Source organism: Zonotrichia leucophrys, chromosome 9 (assembly GCF_028769735.1).
Source record: "Zonotrichia leucophrys gambelii isolate GWCS_2022_RI chromosome 9, RI_Zleu_2.0, whole genome shotgun sequence".
In the NCBI taxonomy this organism is placed as follows: Eukaryota; Metazoa; Chordata; class Aves; order Passeriformes; family Passerellidae; genus Zonotrichia; species Zonotrichia leucophrys.
In genome coordinates, this window is record NC_088179.1 from 1,682,752 (window position 1) to 1,703,127 (window position 20,376).

Genomic DNA, 20,376 nt, shown 5'->3' on the forward strand with positions numbered 1-20,376 from the left:
TCCCGAGGCCTTGGCTCTTCATCATCTCCCTTCAATATTATCCCTCACGGCTCTGCCATGGTCTTCAAGGGCACTTTGGCCAAGGCTTTCTGCCTGCTGCTCTCCCAAACCTCCCACCATGCCCCTTCCTGTGACCTTACCTGTCTCAGACATCTTTTCATTAAAAATCTTCCTTAGGAGTTTTCCTCCTGAGAAGCTGGGAGGCCTCAGCAACAAAATGTAAACATTGATTATCTGCTGCTGTGGAATGCAACAGGTGCATCTGGGATTAGTCTCATGTTGGATGTTTGTAATTAATGGCCAATCACAGTCAGCTGGCTTGGACTCTGTCTGAGACACAAACCTTTGTTAATGCATTCTTTTAGATTCTTAGCCTAGCCTTCTGATGAGAACTTTTTCTTCTTCTGTTCTTTTAGTGTAGTTTTAATGTAATATATATCTTAGAATAATAAATCAAGCCTTCTGAAACATGGAGTCAGATCTACGTCTCTTCCCTCATCCTAAGACACCTGTGAACACCATCACACTTACCCCTTCTGCTCCCAAAGTTCCTCACTGCAGATCCTGCCTCTGTCCTTGTGCTGGCAGACTCCTTCTTCCAGCCTGGAAATGGAATTTTTACCCTCAGGCCCTATTTCAGTCATGTTCTGCCAAAATCTGGTGCTGAAGATAACTGCTGCAGAAAATTATCAAAGTGCTCAGTCTTCAAGGAAGACTCAGTTCTCCTCACAAGAAAGAAACTTGTCCTTTCGTTTCTTTTCTAAATTTTTTGAAATCCTTTATTTTATCTAAGTGAACTTAGATTAAAAATGAGTGTATATATATATATATATATATATATGTATGTATGTAAATATAATGGCCCTAAGGGACCCGTCAGACATGAGCTGAGAACAAACCTTGAAGGATTTCAGATGTTTCTGCTGGTCAGGACACAGCTAAAACAAAGTGTACTCACCTGGCATCAAACAAGTGGGTTTTAAGTCATCTTCACTGACCAGAGGTGCCCTTAAATCTCGTTAATGGGGTAGTCAAATTAGCAATGAAGTTAAAAGAGCATGTCTAATTTACATGCATAATTACATCAACCATATACCAAATTATGGCCTGAAGCTGTGCCCTTGCAGAAGCAAGAAGGGGATGGGGCAGGACTGCAGAATAACTCCTGCAGAGTAACAGGCACTTCCAAACTCAGATTAACCTGATGGCCAGAGCCCCTTATTTGGAACACAAAGCCTGGTCATGGCCATGAAAACTTGGGCTCTGATCTGGCATGGCTCACAGCCAAGGTCCCTGCCCTGGGTTGCTCCATGTGCACAGAGATCTCATCTGTGCCACATCACCACTGCTGCAAGGAGAGCTGATCCCAGGCACTGCTATTTCCAGACAGGCTGTGCCAGAATAGCAAAAATCCAAGAGTTTAAGAAATGTGGAGCGTTTTGCTTAGGAACTGTCACTCGCTTGAGGCTCACCCTGCCCTGTTCAGCTGCTGTTCCCATCTGTACCCTCTGTTTGCTTTTCTGTTCCTATTCTGAAACTGAATTGGTAAGCAGAAAATTTCAGTTACTGAATAAACTACTGCCAAAAATCTCTGAAGAATACACTGAAAAGGAATGAGGCTGCTGTGTGATAGGCAAAGAACAGCAGAACATGACTTCCATCCAGAGAAACTCAGGCAGAGACAGACCCTGAGCATCACGTTTGTCCCACAGGAGGTGGGAGCTGCTCCTGTCCAGACATTGAATTGTGCATTTTTAAGAACAATCTCTGAGTGCCTGATGGGATCAGCTGTCCTGGAGTCTCTGGCACAGAGCAGCTGCTCCCACTGTAGCTGGGCTGACACTGTCACCATGAGTTCCACAGAACACACACTCTGTGTGTGAGACTGTCCTGAAGGGCAGCATTCCTCATGGCTCGGATTGTTCAGACTGTGTTTTCACTTACTTCACTGAGATGTCTGAAATTGCCTTATTAGGAGCATTCAGCTTATCAGTTAAATGGATTTTTGAGTAGCTCTTCATCATCTCCCTTCAATATTGTCAGGTTTTGAGGGAAGATGTTTATAAGCCATTATACAGAGATGTCTTTTATGTGCGATAAAGAGCTCTTTCTCGAAGATCTCTACACTCACACTCCAACATATAATCAGCTTTTACAGCTATAGTAAAGTCTTCAGAATAGGTGGTTGGTTTCTACACTGGGAATCCCTGGTATATCCCTTAATTACACCATTGCTCAACACGAGACTATAGGAATACATTTAATATAATACATACAACATTTTATCATGAAAACTGCAATTACTTTCAATAGAACAACAGTTTCCAGCCAGAAAAGCTGACCTGACTGTTCTTCTCCTGGCAAATGCTGAAACCAGCACATGCTGAAACCAGCACTTACACGCTGCAATATAGAAGGGAATCTCTCCTCTGACAGGACAAATTAGAAAAACGAATGCTTGTACTGTAAATAGCTTTAAATGCCATAGGACCTGTGTGTAAACGAGACTATGCCCATTTACACCAGGCCTGTAAGTAGCCTACAACCCCGTCCAGCTCCAGGATTAATTGCTGGGGCTTTGTTAGTGAATGGTTCTTTGTTAGCTCTCTCAGCAGGCGTCTGCCTCTCTGGTGGATCGCCTCACATGAACCTGATACACCAAGAGCTGGGGCATATCCTGTGCTCTCCCTGCACGGCCAAACACAAGTTTTAATTGTCTCTTCTTATTATATCTCCAAACACGCTTCCTTTGTGCTTGTGGAGAACGGAGCAGGAGTGACAGCGGTTTAGCCTTTTCCTAATCTTTGCAATCAGATCTTTGGGGCTTTGCTACCATCACACACAGCAATCACTTCACTCAAGTGAGAAATCAGCACAGCTTCAGCTCCTGATAAAGTTCAGGACAGGAATGAGCTGAGCCTGGGCATGCCACATCCATCTTTCTGCTCGGTGCTCTGTTTTGACAACTGCTGTGTTTGTGTCCTTTCAGATAATATTTGTCTAACACTAACAAAATCAATCTAATCTGAGAGTCAAATTTAACATGTCTCAATCTCTACCTAGGCTCCATATGTTGTGCATTCTGGTCTGTATTAACACAGCTGAGTGCTGTGAGGCATATTAACAAATCTCATCTGCAATTTGTCACTTGTTCTAGAAGAACTTTGTTGGAGGAGCTCTGCAGACAATTCACTGCACACGTGAAGTCAGCAGAACAACTCATTTCCTACTCTAATAAGACTCCAGTCTCTGGCTGGGATGGTTGGTTGCCAGAAGAAATGGCTTTCTTAAAAATGGAAGCACACAATTGCCCTTCTTAGCTGTCCTATTATTCACTGTCAGTCTAATGACTTTGCCATTCGTTTTGTCAGCGTTGATTCAGAGTTTTCTTTTGTATTAAAAAGGTCACGTTGCCTTCTCCTCTTCCCCTCCCCTCAGATAATTTTCTCATTTTTGTTACTACTCATTTTCAGAACAACTTCACTCACACTTCCACCTTTTCCTCATTTCTCCCCCAATTCTATGTATTGGCCAGCTCCTCAACCAGCACACACAGATCCGATTCCAGTGACTGGCAAACCCACTCCCGATCATCTCAAAGTTTGCCATGTGTCCCCAAAATGATCAGGTAACTTCTGGAAGTCATGAATATGAACAAATAAACAATGCAAAGCTGCTGTGTGTTCATCAATGCGGTCTGGAAGGTTTGCATGGGAACCAGCATGGTTTGATCAGAAAGATGTGCATTTTTCCAGCAGACCAAATCATATATTTTAACTTGTAGAAGCTCTTATTTACTCCATGTATTTTCCTTTTCTCCACAGCTATATTACTTAGTCTAATAAAAGGTTCAGGTCTCTGTGCCAAGCAGCTTTCTCATAATTAGTAACTGTGAGCAAGCTAGCTGCTGTTATCCTTGGCCACTCTGGTGGCACTTGGGACATAAAACCATAAATTAGGTCACTTGTCCTCAGCAGACTCTCCATTTCCTTTCTGTATTTTTACTGCACTTTTACAAAACCGCTCAGTACAGAGAAAGAAGAAAAATAATCTCATACAGAGAACTTTTAAAATTCAGGTTAAAAAGGCAGGCAGAGGGTGAAGGAGTATTTGAGAATTTTATGCATCTCTGATTTCTGGGCACCAATCAGTGAGAGGATTCCCTGATCTGTGTTTATTTTTCCAGGACATCAATTTAATTTCTCTGTTTGAGTCCACTGCATTTTCACCTATTGTTCTTGCTTTTCCTTTGGGGTTAACTGAAGTGGTGGTTTTTTCCCAGCTTAGAAACATTTAATAGTTTTCAAGTATCTATCTCTAAATGAAAGCAGAAATTAAAGCAGTCAGTTTGCTACAGAAGACAATTTGTTTTCTTTTATAGCTTTCCTGGCTGCTCAAGGGAAATACAATCAGGATAGAAGTGCTTGTAGTCTTGATAACCACTGATAATTTTTCTCTTAATTTTCTGACAGTCTCCTGTTACTGCATTTATCTGAAAAAAAAAATAGTTATGAAGTTTTCCAATTGCACAAACAGCACAATTCCCTTGGGCTCTGGTCCATATTGCACCCATTAATGTCGTGACATGACCTGAGACTTCATTTTCTCCTTCAATCCCCTTAAACAGCCCTGAGAACATGGCAAGGCACTGGGTCTTGTTATTAACTCATTCATACTCAGCCTTCATTTCTGCCACGTTGGGACAATAAAGGATTGTTTTCTCTACCTAACTCCAAGCATCAGCTCTTTTTGTAGCTTTTAATTTTAACTCAAGCAGGATGCCTCTTGCTAAATCCATCTTCCTTGGACTGGCTGTCCGTGTGGAGGAAATGAAGCCAAGTTTGGTGAAACAGATCAACTAAATATTACAAATATGCACTCATCTCTGCCTCCTCACACACAGAGCAGGCAGCAGCGCTTTCCACTGAGACACATATAGGAAAAGGATATTTCATGAGTAAAGCTTTTCCTGAGCCACATGAACTTGTTCTGCCTGCCTAAGTGTGCTAAACTCACCTACAGACTTCCCATCAGCATCTGTGACACCTTTAAGGGAATCACATCTCAAAAAATATAAAGTTTGCCTCAGTAAAAATGACAGAAACCTTTATTTAGCCCCTATCTGAGAGACTAGAGAATATTCCTGAGACCAAGAAATTATACATAGACAGGGTCAAAGTTCTTTAAGACAATGCAGATTGAAGAACTTTATTTTTACTGACACATCCTATTCTGACACCAGTATAATATATATTTTTTATTTTTATATATATATACATACATATATATACATATATATAATGTATTATAATGTATATAATAGTATATTGTATATATTATAATATATAATAAATTTATAATATTTTTCATATTAATATTATTTATATATTATGTTCATATTATATTCATATTTATATCATTATTTATATTAATATTATTTTATATGTTATTTATATAATATTATAATATATTATAGCATATGGAATGTATATTTCATATATGTATATAAAATGCCATGCAAAATGTACTGCAAAAATCATCCAGGAGTATAGAGAAATGAAATAATTTTTTTTAATACCCTCTTCATAAAGAGTTTGACTCCATTGCTTCAGTGTATCTCACTGTACTGAGTACACAAGAGACTTTGGCTTGCTATCATTAAGAATGAATTAGAATAAACTGTGAATCCCAAAGCTCTAGTTAATAGAAGCATAAAGAGGAAATTGGCAGGTAGCAATAAGGCAGTGGGCTGAACAGCTGCCATCAGCAAGGCCTATAAATAGATTTTTTCAAAGACATACAGATTTTATTACATACAAACATAATGCATTTTTCCACTTTGGGCTAGTAAGAGATCCTCATTGTTAAGAAACATGGAGAGCAGCCACTTCACAAGTTTGTCTCGAGAGCAGATTCAAGCACTGCATTTTTATTCAAAAATTTTATTTTATTTAGTCTCTGCTGTAGAACAACACAAAGCAGATGTGTGACTCCAACTTCCCCTTGCACACTTGCACTCCCAAACTGCATTGATTGTTGGAGGCTTGCACAAATGGGACAGAGCTGCTGGGATACATTCCCTGAGTTTTATTCCAGCATCAGTTCCATTACATGGCTGAGACAATTGAAAGATGGCAACAGATCATGTCTTGCTAGCAGCGACTAAAATTTCCTTTGTTACAGAGTATTTTAAAAGCTTTCCAGCCAATAGCATACTGCTAAAGCTCACAGATAATTGTTTTAGCTAATCACTAAAAGTACATGTACATCTTTATTGTTTCCCACACATTTATAAGCACTTTTAAAAGTAAATCTGTCAGGTCTCATGTTGAGTAGTGTGACCATGTTCACAGGGGTTTTTGGATGAGGGAAGAGATGAGGATCTGACTCCATGTTTCAGAAGGCTTCATTTATTATTTTATGATATATATTATATTAAAACTACACTAAAAGAATAGAAGAAAGGATTTCATCAGAAGGCTAGCTAAGAATAGAAAAAGAAGGAATGATAACAAAGGTTTGTGTCTTGGACTCTGTGTCCAAGCCAGCTGACTGTGATTGGCCATTAATTAGAAACAACCACATGAGACCAATCACAGATGCACCTGTTGCATTCCACAGCAGCAGATAACCATTGTTTACATTTTGTTCCTGAGGCCTCCCAGCTTCTCAGGAGGAAAAATCCTAAGGAAAGGCTTTTTCATAAAATATCATGGCTACAGAGTAGAATCTGTGTGTGAGCAGGGAGCAGTGCTGCTCCTGGGCAATGCTCACTCTCCACCTTGGCTTTGGCAAGAGCAGCAGCAAAAACTGCAGGAGAGCCTGAAAGGGCCCTTAGGGAGTGCTCTGAACACTCTCCAGGAGAGCAGCACAACTGCAGAACCCTTGACTGGGCTGCTCAAAACCACCTGCACTGGTCAGACTGCTTTCCAGGGCAGCCAACAGCAGCTCCGCCACTGCCCCCAGCAGCAGAGCAATCACAGCACTGCTGAAGGGCTTTCAATGCTTTGGGCACCTTGCTCATTGAAGCACCACAGAGATGGACTCAAAATGATGTTATGCTCTCTGAGAAAGTCCAAAACAACCAGCCTGCAGCTGGAGTGGATCTGTGGGATTACCTCCCTAAACCAGCCTGAGATCCAGCTGCACTTCATGTCATGAGTTTCTTGGGAATCATTCCTGTCAGCCTTGGTGGGGTAGTACCAAAGTCAGATGGAAAAAGGTACAGCTCCTGGTCAAAGGAAATTGGGGTAGAAAAATAGTCAAATGGAAAAGGGTACAGTTCCTGGTCAAATGAAAGTGGGGTAGTACCAAAGCCAAATGGAAAAAAGGTACAGTTCCTGGTCAAATGAAAGGTGGGATAATACCAAAGTCAAATGGAAAAGGGCACAGCTCCTGGTCAAATGAAATTGGGGTAGTTTAAAGGTCAAATGGAAAAGGGTACAGTTCCTGGTCAATCCTGCTCACTGTGTCTGATTTCCACCTCTCCAGGGCATCTAAGAACTCAGTCTGATGATAATTCACTGGGAGATATTTTCTCAAAAAAAAAACTTCAGGATGGAAGCTGCCTCAGGAGAGAAACTTGAAGGAGGTACAGGAGACAAATACGGAAGGCAGATGAAAAATGCAATAGCAGGTGAGAAAGAAGGAACCAAGACATACAATAGACATACAAAAAAAGCAAGATTGGCACACAGCAAGAATATGAAGCAGATTGGAACAGGTCTCTTCAACAATCTTTTTGTTGGTTTTGGTTTGGAAACAAATATGTTGATTTAGTGAGCTTTGGGGGAGTTTTTGTTTGTTCATTTCTACCTTTCAGAAATCAACAGCTTTCAACCTTAGAGTGTGAGCTAAATTCAAAGGCTTCAGAGCACAGGCAATAAAAAATGACACAGAGCAAAGAAAGGAATATTGTGTCGTAAGGCTAAATACACTGTGCAGACAGATATAATTACTCAGGCTTCCATCCACCACCAATCTCAGAGCAGCAGTATTAAAAGAAAGGCAAAATGAGTGAATGACACTGAAAAATCCCTGTAGTTACACTTCTGTGCCAAACAAAGGCAGAAAGCAGAGGCTCAGATGCTTTTGTTTGTGAGGGATGTTGTAAGCAGGGTTTAAGACTGGCCACACCTGCCCCCTCCTTTCTGTACGAGGCAAATGATGTCAAATCCACACTGTAAATCAGCTCCCAGCAAAACCACAATTCAGGCAACAGCCCTGTAGGTTTCCATTACAAAATGGACTATTAGGATTAATGTTTTTGGAGATCATTTTGTTTAAATGCAATTTTGCTTCAGCATGAGCTCATGTTGTTCTAGTGGTGGGGATGATTACTGCTCTGAATGCCCTTGGAATCAAGATCTCCATATATTAAACCCAGTTTGGAATCAGACTCCAGGGAACTTTTTCCTTCTTAGCAAGTCACACCATGGCTGGGTGCAGAGCCTCTGCTTCAGCTGGATGCTTAATAGAGAATCTGCTCAAATTCAGGTACACAAGGAAAAAAAATGCTGTGAGCAGCTCTCCCCTCAGTCTCCAGGGAAATCACTTTTCATTTTGGGTATGTTGATGGATCATAGGGCAACAGCCACGGCACACACAATGAACTATTAGTGAGTTTGTCCCATAAGTTATCTGCTCTTGAGATAGAGAGAAAAAAGTTTCATTTGCCTTAAAGGCAGAAATGTTCCACCAGAGGGGAATGATTGACTGACCTCGGAGCACTAAGGCTGATCATTTGGCACCAGTGTAAATGAAAAATTCAACATTACCAATGATTTTTGACTGCCCTAGAAAAACCAAATATTAATATGGTTTAATGCAGCACAATTGAAAATCCAGAATGCAATAAAACTTTCCTATCATGCTAGCACAGGGATTTCTTTGTGCTATTCATTCAAAGAGCAGGATATTCTCCCTCTCTGTTTCAAGCCATTCTTTCTGGAACTGAAACAATGTGGAATTACACTGAGAACCTGTCACCACCCTTCCAATATATGGGCTCACAGGTGTTTTTAGTCTCACAGAAATGATAAAACTTCTGCCTGCATCTTCCCACAACTTCTGAACACAGAGTGCTGGGGTTATTTCCTTAAGAAATATTTGGACACATGCTTTGTAGCAGTCTGTGAGGCACTTTGGCACTAGGAAACTGCTCCAGAGCAAAAGCTGAGACAGAAAAAGGGATTCCCTCCTGAGACAGGTGATGGTAACCTTTAGAGACTCAGAGCTGATAAATCCCCCAGTCGGTGACATAGAGACCCTCAAAAGTCAGAGGCCAAATACAAGATTTCATATTTTTCCTAATCTGGAATTGGGATGCCACTTGTAGAAAAAAAATAAAAGTCTACCTTGGAATAGTGTAAAATACAAACTAGCCACAGGGGATTCACATTTTCTAATTAAATGCCGATTAAAATCAATTAAGAAGCTATAGCAGTCCTGCAGTAACGAGGGAAATCGTATTATTACCTCTGCATTAAGTACTGTATCATCCACTAATTCCATTTAATCACAGTGATATTTTTTGTAATACAAGGTCCTTGACTAATTTTGCAGCAGATTTGAACAAGAAGTGATGCAGTTGCAGTGTTTCGCAGCCAAAGTTACACATTTTCCTGTTCACTACATGCTACGGTGCCTCTAAATGCAATCTTGTGACAATTATAAGAGGCATCATTTCCATTTTTTACTTCCTTCATGTTTGAATAGGGTTTTTTAACTCAAAGGATTGCTAATAGTAAATTTTACTAGTATTGTTAAAATGCAGGTAGAATGCTAAAGTGCTGTGATCCAAGATTTATAAAATCTTGCTGCTGTGTCTGAAGGCTCCTGTAAGGAGCAAGAAGGAGCACAGAGGTGAAGGCAATATCTAGAAAAAGAGCAGAAATAGGAATATTCATCAAGGTGTTAGGGGAGGAGACAAAAGGATCCAAACATCTTCAGGGTCATATGATGTCCTAACTTTCCAAACAGAAGAATCAAGAATGGGCAAGGAAAGAAAGCTGGATCTTTCCATTTGGATTATAGAAAAGAGCAAATAATCCTGTGGTCTGAGTGGCACAGCCCCAGCTTCCAACCAGAGCTGGAAAGACATTCCAGGACACACTGATCCTTGATTGGGTTCAAATAGCTAACTAACCCCTCAGGAGCAAGTGAGAGGCTGCAGGAGTTAAAGAGCATCTCTCTTATTCAGTATTAACTTGAATAGCACACTCTGCAGTTTATTTTCCTTGTAACTCAGTGTCATTGTCCCAGAGTATGTCCTGGTAGTAAGCAATGAAGCTGATTCTCTACCTACAGACAGCCCAGCATCCCTCTGCTCCTTCAGGGAAATGTAAATTTGTTCCTCAAAGTTGCCCTGCCCAATTCCTGGAGTGAGGCACCCCACTGGACAGGGGTGGGAAGGTTTTAAATGTCTGGAGAAGCCAAGGCTGGAGCTGCAGAATTTATTGCAGCAGTTTAACAGACCTTGCCCATTAGCAGGGATCAGAATTGGGTTGGAAGGGGAAGAGGGGCTTGGCCAATGGGAAGGGTGAAGTGAGGAGCTGAAACTCAGAGCTCAGGCTGCCAGTGGCCTTTGCTGGCTGGATTCTGTCTCTGTTTTGTAGCTGCAGAACTGAATTGTAGCTTCCCACTCTTACTAAACATAAATGTGTCTTCTACGAGTGATTGTAATATTAGGCTGAATGGTGCTGACAATTTATTCATGAGTCACCAATAATGATGATTTAAATGTGATTTCTGTACTTCCCCAAGCTTTTTTATGCAATCTCCCTGTGAGACATCTTTACTCTGTCATTACACAGAGAACTGGAACAGAAGAAAATCTACAACTGTGTTGGCAAACATGATTGCAATGAGAGGGGAAAAGGGAACAAATGTTGTCTTGGAGAGTGGCAGTGCTCACCACGCTGACACTCACAGGGAACAGAAGGACCCTGTGCTGCCACAGCATCCTCAGGGACTTTGGGACCTGCCACGCTCCATCCAGGCCAGCTGGTCCTGCAGCCATCTCCCAAGGGTGCCCAGCATGAGCCATTCATGCAGAGACACAAAGCTGCACAGGGAGGCTGGGGAAATGAAGTGCTTGTATTGATCATTATTTCAGAGCACAAATTCAGCACTGCAAATCTCCTGGTAGGTGAACTACTACTACACTTTATCCCAAACTTAAATGGAGCATAGTGACACAGAGAGAAACAGATCCAATGGTTTGTGGTGACTCGGGGAGCTGAACACAGGATAAACCCAGTGTAATGAAAATAACTATTGAACCATTGCATGTATTATTTCCAGAACACTCAGCCCCTACTGAACATTGCTGAAACCTCTGCTTTGGGGACTCTCTGGTAGCCAGACTTTGCTGTGGGTCCCAAGCAGAACTCCAGCAGCCCATGGGGGCTGCGGTCCTGCATACCCTGGAAACTAAACCATGGGCACTAGAGCAATTAATGGGGTTTAGGGAATGAGGAAAAAAAATCATCAGAGAATAAAAGAGGAAGCCCCTAATAAGCAAAGTAATGAGCTACAAAATGTCTTTAAAGTGAAATAGTATTTATTTAAATCTCATCCTTGTGAAACTTTCAGCCTTTTCACAAGTCTTGACCAGAACCACCAAGCTGACAGCCTGGGCAATTCAAGCACTTTCTGTCCAATAAGAGGAGAATAACCCACGTGAGTTCTCCTCATTTTGGGCTGAGCCTTTACACCTGATGAAGATAAAAATCCGAGGAGGGGATGGTAGTACAGCGTGCAGCTGACAGAAACAACACTATAAACGGTGTACACTGTCAAAAAAATTTCCATGTTGGCTTTTTGTGAAAAAGCTTGCTAAGCCTTTCTAGGACTGAGAGAGAGAAGGAAATGTCTTGCAGCAGTCAAGGCTCACAGGGCAATTGTTGCAGTTTAGAGCTCATCATTTTTCCCTCCTTTCATTATTCCTCAGCCCGCTGTGGCTGACATTATGCATAACCAGCTCACAATCACTTCCTTATTGCATTTGATTTCCCATGTTTCACCCCGTGGATTTTATCTTGCTAATGAAACCCAGGGTATTTGTCCTCAGGTATTCACATGGTCCCCATTGCCAGAGAGCCTGAAGACCTGAACATCTTAATGGAGCCTTACAAATTCCACTGGCTGCTTCTGAACCACCCGAGATGAAAATAGACTCGAAGTCATTGAGGCTGGGTCACTGGTGTTGTGTATCAATTATGCAGATTCCCTCGAACGGATTCTGAAAGCATCTGTCACACATGAAAGAAAAGCTCTGTGAGCCTTTCCAAACAGAAATGTCCTTTGTTCTCTGACGACTGGGTACATAAAGGTGTGAAACGAGGGGGTTCAAAGAGGCTTTCCTGTGACAGGGAGCGAGGAGAGCCCCGTGCAGGGATGTGGGGAAGAAGCTTTTCATGGATGCTAAGCACTGCATGGCTGAGGTGGGGGCTGCCCCCAGCCCAGGACTCACCCTGGGGCAGTTCTCACTGAGGGAAGAGCATAAAGGGAATTCTGTTCCCTCTCTGAGCACACAGGAACCTTGCGAGGGGAAATGGGGAAAGGCTATGAAGGTTTCAAAGAGTGTATAATGAGAGTGATATGCTGATAATCAGCTTAATTCCCATTTCAAACACCAAAGTCCTTTTGTGAATCGGGCCCTATAGACTTAATCCTGCATATAGCTTAATTAGCTTAATTGTTGGCCGTGTCTGGTGAAGGGAGGGCGGGCAGGACAGTGTGCTCTGGGGAAGCTGTCCACAGCCAGCAGGTCAAAGGAAAGCTTGTGGTGGATGGGGCTTGGAGGGCTCCAAATGGAAATGGTTTTGTTTCAGGAACAAGAAGCCTGGGAAGAGGCTGCAGAAGTTTGTGTTCAGATAGGCAGAAGTAACTGGGACTGAATGAAGAGGAACCTCTTAAAGCTTTTCAGCACCAGAACGGTCCCATGCCCAGGGCACTGAGGATTGCTTTTTCTTCCTTGTCTCCACACAAATGTCTCATTTCCCTGTTCATGGATGTGTGCAAGGATCCTGTGACTTATTCCTGTTCACTCTGAAGGAGCACAGCTCAAACTGGGCTGGATTTCCTCCACGTGCCCCTTTCCTGTCCTGCACAGAGTCCGTGTGCTGGTACCTGGGGACACCTTGAGCACCAACATCCCAGTGCTCTGCCCCTACCTGCTGACAGGCAGGAGATTGTGAGCCTAGGATCCTCCTGTGGAGGGGCTCTCAGGCATGGAAAGGGCTCTGGGACCAGAGCAGGGACACAGTCTGACACACGTCCCTCTGGCTGACCTTTTCCACCCTGCACTTCATGTGTCTGAAGTTACACTTCCCCCTATAAATCACTCATAATTTGGCAAAAGAGCAACTTGAACATCATCCTTTCTTTAAGAACAGTAAATCACTAATCAATCACTAATAATAAATCACTATAATCACTAATAATTTGGCAAAAGAACCACTTGAGCATCATCCTTTCTCTAAGAACAGTAAAATAGAAGTTGGTCTTGCCTGGGCAACTTCTGGGAAAGTATTTTCTGTTGCATAAAGGGGCCATGCAATTTTACCTTATGTAGCAAAAGGCAGGTGTGTAATTGAATTAATATCCTTCTAAATATCCATACAAACCTTTTTAGGTGATTAAGACTACCAGAACTGAAGTGGATTTTAGAATTATTTTTCCTTTACCCTGGTATGCGTGGTTAAATGAGGAGAAAGTTGGGTCGAGCTGTCTCAGTTTGTAGAAGCCTCATTAAAAAGTAAAATAAGCTACCCTTCTGCAGTGAAGAAACCATTAAATGTGAGTTCCATAAATATTTACTCACGTGAAAGAAAACCTTAATCCAAAGAGTTTGAGAAACAGGCTTGTTTCACTTGCCCTGCTATAAAAAGAATCCAAGCCTGCCCAACCTGATCAAGCTGCCTCTCTAATATTGTAAACATGTGTATGGAATTGCTTTTTACATTTTCCCACGATGCCCCAGAGGACAGCATCGTATTACATTACACACCAAAGCCACAAGCATTTAAACAGACAGAAAGTTCATCCTGACTATCAGTGAGATCCTCAGCCAGCCAGGCAAGGCAGTAAAACTGGAGTTTAAGGAGCCTTTAAAGAATGTGCAGTCACCCACAATCCCAGATCTTCGTTGGACAGCACAAACTGTGAGACTGGGGCACACTCAAACAGCCAGAATAGGGGAAGCAATGTCCCTAAAATCCTGTCAGGGTGGTTGGGGCAGCAGATGGGGGATCCCTCCATGGCAGTGCAGACTTGGCTGGAGTTTGTCCTTCCTCCTGCCCAGCACAGATGGGCCAATCAAAAATCCACCTGTTGCATTCCACAGCAGCAGATAGCCATTGTTTACATTTTGTTTCTGAGGCCTCAGCTTCTCAGAAGGGAAAAAAAGTCCTAAGAAAGGATTTTCCCAAAATGATGTCTACGACACTCACCTATCAGCCAGGGGCTCTGCACTCCTCAGCACATGCATTAAAAAGTGAAATTCCTGCTTTGGAGCTGCACTCCTGAATGCAATGTGAACACACAGCAGCTTGAGAGAGTCACCATTGCTGCTGAGAATGGGGACTCTTCTGCCTACTAGAAGTCAGCCACCGTGGTGTTGTCCCTGTAAGCTCCACTATCCAAGTCATGGTCACTGCTGACAATGTCCTTCACTCATGAGCTGTTCCCAGCCTGGGTGTAAAAACCAGTGCAATCCCAGGGTGCCTTAACCAAACCTTTCCTTGCCTCCTGACCAGGTGTTTTCTACAGCCAATGCTCAGAATTCTGCAGAGCCAACCACAGCTCCATACCAACTGTAGTAGAACCCACCCCACTCGCCACCTTCGAAAGCTGATCCTCTCTAATATCATCCTAATCATCAAGGAGCTGTGAACCAGCATTAGCCTTTTGAGCTAAAGAAAGAGGGCTTCCCCTCCGCCTTTATGGTATGCCTCAACTAAACCCCAGCCCCTGATTTTTTATCATGCTCACTTCATGACTCACTTTCTCTTTAATCATCCAACCCATTTCTGAGGCTGAGGCCTCAGAAACAAATTTCTGTCATTCATGTCAATAAATCCCCCCTCTAGCAAACCACCCACACTCCAAGCACTACCCCCTGAACCTGACCATGAACCTAAGCTTCTTTGACCAATTTTCAAGCCCATCCTTCCTAGGAATCCCACCAATTCTCATCTCAATAACATTCCCAGCTCTCTTACTACCCTCCCTAGACCATCAAACTAACCAACTCTTAACCCTCCAGCTATGATTTATAACCTAGTCACAAAACAACTAATAATACCCCTAGACAAAAAAGACTGGGACCTCCCAAGCACCTGCAGCTCTAATGTTTGAGGCAAAGCTGGTTCCTGGCAGACACAGGCTCCCAAAGTGAAGGCATTGACACAGGTGCTGATGGAGCAGTGCAGGATGGGCACTGCTGAGCTGTCACAAGCCCTCTGAGCTCAGGGCTGGGTAAAGCTCTCATTCCTCTCTGCCTCTGTTCAGCTGAACAAAGTAGCTGTCAAACACTTTCCCTTCTCTCCCCAGTGCTTGATTTGCCTGTTATTTTGGCTCCTCACACCATACTCTGTGTTTAAAGCACTAAGTATTAGCATGTCTTTCTCCCCCCAGCCGTGCTCCCCAATCTGTTGTGCTGTTCAGACAGGTGGTGAGCCTTGCTAGACCATGCAGCTCCTCTTCCTCTCTGTCCTGACAGTCTCTGACCCCTGCACTCACTGTTCACACCTCCAGTCCATGGGCATCTGCGTTCTCCTCCTTATGGGAAGGTTTCACCACACTCTGCTCCCTCACAGTCATTCACTAACGCAACAAATAAGAATTTTTTCGAGGTCTGATCCTACAAAAGCCTCCTTTCCTCTTGATCACACCTGCTCCAACTTACTTTGCACCTAGCTTCTCCTGTAAAAATAAACACACGCAATATGTTTTTTCATTTAAGGTATAACTATATAATTCTATTAATTAAAAAAAATATCCTCACGTACTTTTCCATTACAAAATTGTGGTCCTGACTTGCAATAAACACTCCATACTGAAAGCTTAATTGATGCTTCAGCACAGGAGCTTATTATCATTCAGTGTTTGCTAATATAGACAGTGCTAGAATTTATATTTCTCACAGAAGTGGTGTTTAATTTTCTCCCAGTGTTACCTCCCATTAGCAGATTTAGCTTATCAGAAAATGCAGCAATAAGCATACATAACTCCCAGCCTGTAACTGGAGCAAGTTAATATTCTTCACTTGGGATAAAAAAGAAAAGTGAAGGCCTTTTTGAAAGGCCCCCAATCTTACTTTTCTTCCTGTGTTTTTACAAAAAAGTAAACATTAATGAAAATATATTTGGCATGAATAATTTTGAGGCAGCAGAAACATTACTGAGCCTACCTCCTTTCACTCACACAAAGCCACTGGCCATACCCTCAGGATGCAATTGCTGTTCTGCTGCACCCTTCTGTTGCTGGTTGCATGAAAGATTAATGGAAAACTCTGAGTTAAGACTTTTGGGATTGCACAGCAGCATTTAGTTCACATGAACATGAGGCAAGCAATGTTTGCTCTTTTGCCTTGTCCCTCCTACAAGAAGGGTTATCAGTTTGCAGTCTATAACCATCTAGAGCCTGAGAAAAAATATACTTTGTTTCAATTAACATAGACAAAGTTCATTTAGACCCTCTCAGTATTCAGAAGAAAACTAAAAGTGAAGCTGGAGAAGCTCTATGCAGCCATGGCTGAGTCTTCAGAGAGGAGTTTGCAGGAGTGCACACACATATGTGCATGGAAAATGTGTGTGGTTGTATTGATATTAACTTACAGCTTATGCAGATTATACCTGCTATCTCCAATTTTCTGGAGATTTAATTTATAAACACAATTTATAAATTTATTAATTTATAGTGACTTTCTGGATCACTATAAAAAGCCACTTCATTTGGCTTTTGTGCAAATACTGTGGGACTTGGAAGATGCTTAAAGATTTTTTATCCAGGCAAACACATGCACATTATGGATATCCACAAACTCTCCATACAAAGTGCATGTGTGATTTTATGCACGTATGTCTCCATGTAAACTGTATGCAAAACATGCATTTGGGTTCCTGCAGGTAGAACTGACATGGATGTATGCAGATATGTTAAACTGGACTGCAGTCTGGTTTTATTTCATAAAAACTGTACAGGGAGAAGTTGGAGCACTTCACAAAGGGACACAAAAAAGGCTGCTGCATTCCCCCATGAGGAAGGCCCTAAAAAGCTGCAGGATTTCAGCAGAATAACAGATATTTAAAATGCTGCTCCTGATCCACAAAGTTTCTGCAGCAGGGACAGAGGGAATGACTCTGGGACATAAGATCCCAAGGCTTTGATCAATCCCTGCTCATCTTCTGCTCCTGAGTCCCAACCAGTGATTTTGTGTGAGTTTGTTTTTTTAAGTAACTGCAGTTATCCAGACTTCAATTATTATTTTTTTAAATTTTGCTACAGAGAAATACAGATGCAGCATGAAATTCCTTCTGAAATTCTGCATGTGGAATCCAGAGAGAGTCCCATTCCTTTTTGAAGAGGATTATCCATGTCCTCATTCCCCTCTGCAGGGACAACAACAGAAGCTACTGCCATCAGTCTGTCTCCATTGCTGTGCCAAATCCAGCAGGCAAGGTCCCTGCTGACACAACTCCATTAAAATCACTGGATTTTCACCTTTGGAGATTTTTCAGGGATTTCCTAGGAGGCAGAGCACAGATTGACCTTGAAAAGAAATTAAAGGCTCTGTCATCGATTGCCAATAGTTGAAATTCAACAACCAGAGAGGAGCAGCACCTGGAAAGAATTCCCCAAATCCTGTGGATACAAAACATGCCTAAACAAAACAAGCACATGTTTCTCTGCTTAGCCCCCAGCAATGGGAATGTCATGTATAATGTGTGTGTAAACAGGTTTATTTCTAAGGTTTTGAGAGCCTGTGGTACACAATGCTATGGGTACTGAGTAAAGTCCATTAAGCACTGTCTAAATGCTTGGAAAACAACAAAAACGAAGAGTCCCAACATATTATAAACCTTCATTCCCAAAGGTTGGATTCCTTCATTTGAAATAGTTCACATTAGAAATTGACGTGGATTAAATGTTCTTGGGATCTCTTGGTACACAACCCTAAGTGTACATGAGAGGAATTCAAAACCAGCCCTCCTTGTTCCACCCAAGCTTCCCCCTCCTGCTGTAGTTTCCAATGCAGTCACCACTCCTGTAGCTGTCACTAAGCCCAGTGGAGCTCTCTGAGTTGCATCAGGGATTTATTTAGAACCTTATGTTGACTTTAACACGAGAACCTGTGCAGCCACGTTTCCCTTCACAGAGAAAAGCATGGCACAACTGCCCAAGGATTTTGTGGGATTCACATTCTCTGAACCTCAGAGAAAGAAAAAACCCAATTCTTACTCAATTGCTGCTCCTCTTGTTGTTCACAAGTGGAATGCATTGAAGAAGATTGTTTAGCTGAAGGGAATTGGTGATTGGATTCTGGTGTGAGTTTTATGATTCACTGACCAATTCAATCCAGGTGTGTGTGGGGACTGTGGGCTGACAGCCACGAGATTCTGGGCAGCTGGGTACTTGGCAGATTCAGTTTGGATGTAATGTAATATAGTATAGAATAATATAGCATAATAAAGTAATTAATTGGCCTTCTGATATCAATGGAGTCCTCCTCATCATTTATCCCCAGCACAGGGGTTGCCTTGTACCTGTGGAACCAGACCTGCAGAAGAAGAAAGAGCTACTTGAAATAAACATCTGGGTAAAAACAAAGGAGACAGGAGAGCTCAGTGCCCTGCACACATCTGGAGCTGCTAACAGCCAGGTTTAGAGTTATGGTGGGTAGGTACACCAGGGTTACCTGCAATCTGTCCCTGGGAGTTTTCCTGAGTGCTGTCAGCAGTATGCCTGGCCCGGATCTTATTTTAGCCATCCAGCTTAACCATCATCTGGCTGACTCCAGAAGTGATGCACAGCCCTCTCCTTGCACTGTGGTTCCTCTCCAAGATCAAGAGACAGAAACCATGCCCACGTCTGTCCCTGATTACCAGACAACCCCATCCATGGTCCAGGGGAAGGATAAATAATATGTGGGGAGCTCTGTGCAGAGCCCAGGAAATCCCTGCCCAGTGCAGTGACACTGGCTGAGGTCACACCAGAGCAGCTGTGTGCCACCACCTCCCATCTCCCAGCCCTGCTGATCTTGGGCTGTTTGTTTGCTATCAATGCAAGGCAGTGAGGATTTGGAATGATTTACTAAATGAGTGCGTTTCCCTGGCAGGACAAGCAGCAGGAATAGTTCCTTCCAAGGAAAACAGTGTTCCTGAGACACAGCAACCACACTGAATGCCCTCAGCAGTCACTGCTTCCCTATCCACACTGGGATGTGAGATGGAAGAGACTTTCCTGCATAGCTCCAGTGAGCTTGTTCTCATCAATAGATTAGACTGCTGAAACATGAGATTTGAGAGAGGTCTGGCTGGTCATTTGAAGCCTCAGCAGACTGAGCAGTTACCAATTAATTAGAAACAAATTTCACACCTGTTTAAAAAAAAAAGAAGCTTTGGCAAAATAAGAATTAATATGTTTTATCTCGGTCCACACAATGATGTGTATTTCACAGTTTAAAAAAGCAAGAAGAGATAAAACATTGACTTGTAAGGGAAAAATGTTCATGAACCTCAGCCTGTGTCTGGGTCCTTGGTGCTGCTCTCAGTCTGAGCTGGAAGTGCATTTTCTGCAGGCCAGCTCAGACATGTTTGCCAAGACTGCAAGGGCTGATTTTCAGCACCTTTAGAGAAGGCTTTCAAATTGCTTTCTGTTTCCCTCTGGCTTTTACACAATCAGCTCTCTCATCTAATTCTGTAGATGCCACTGACCACCCATGGAAACACTGTCAGTATGTGCTGCCTCAGTTTCACCTTTGGAAACTTGAGAAAAATTTCCACAGTATTTATCCAATGAAATAAATCCTGCAAGCACTGTACTCTGCTGAAAACTTGACTTTCACACAACAGTGCCTTAATCAATAATCAAGGGAACAGCTTTGGATGCATACAAATGATGCAGGTCCACTTCACCACAACGATATGCTGAAATTTATTTTTGAACAGCAAAACATTTTCCAACAGATTGTATGTTAATGACAATGCTGCTGGCAAAACAAACTCCCTTCACCCTGAGCTGCTTCCAGATGCTAAACAAAGCCTTAATAAACCCAGGCTGTCCTTTAGAGGTAACTATCTCTGAACCTGTGTGAATGATTTAACACACAGGGCTGTACATTCACTATCACTGCTCTATAAGATATTA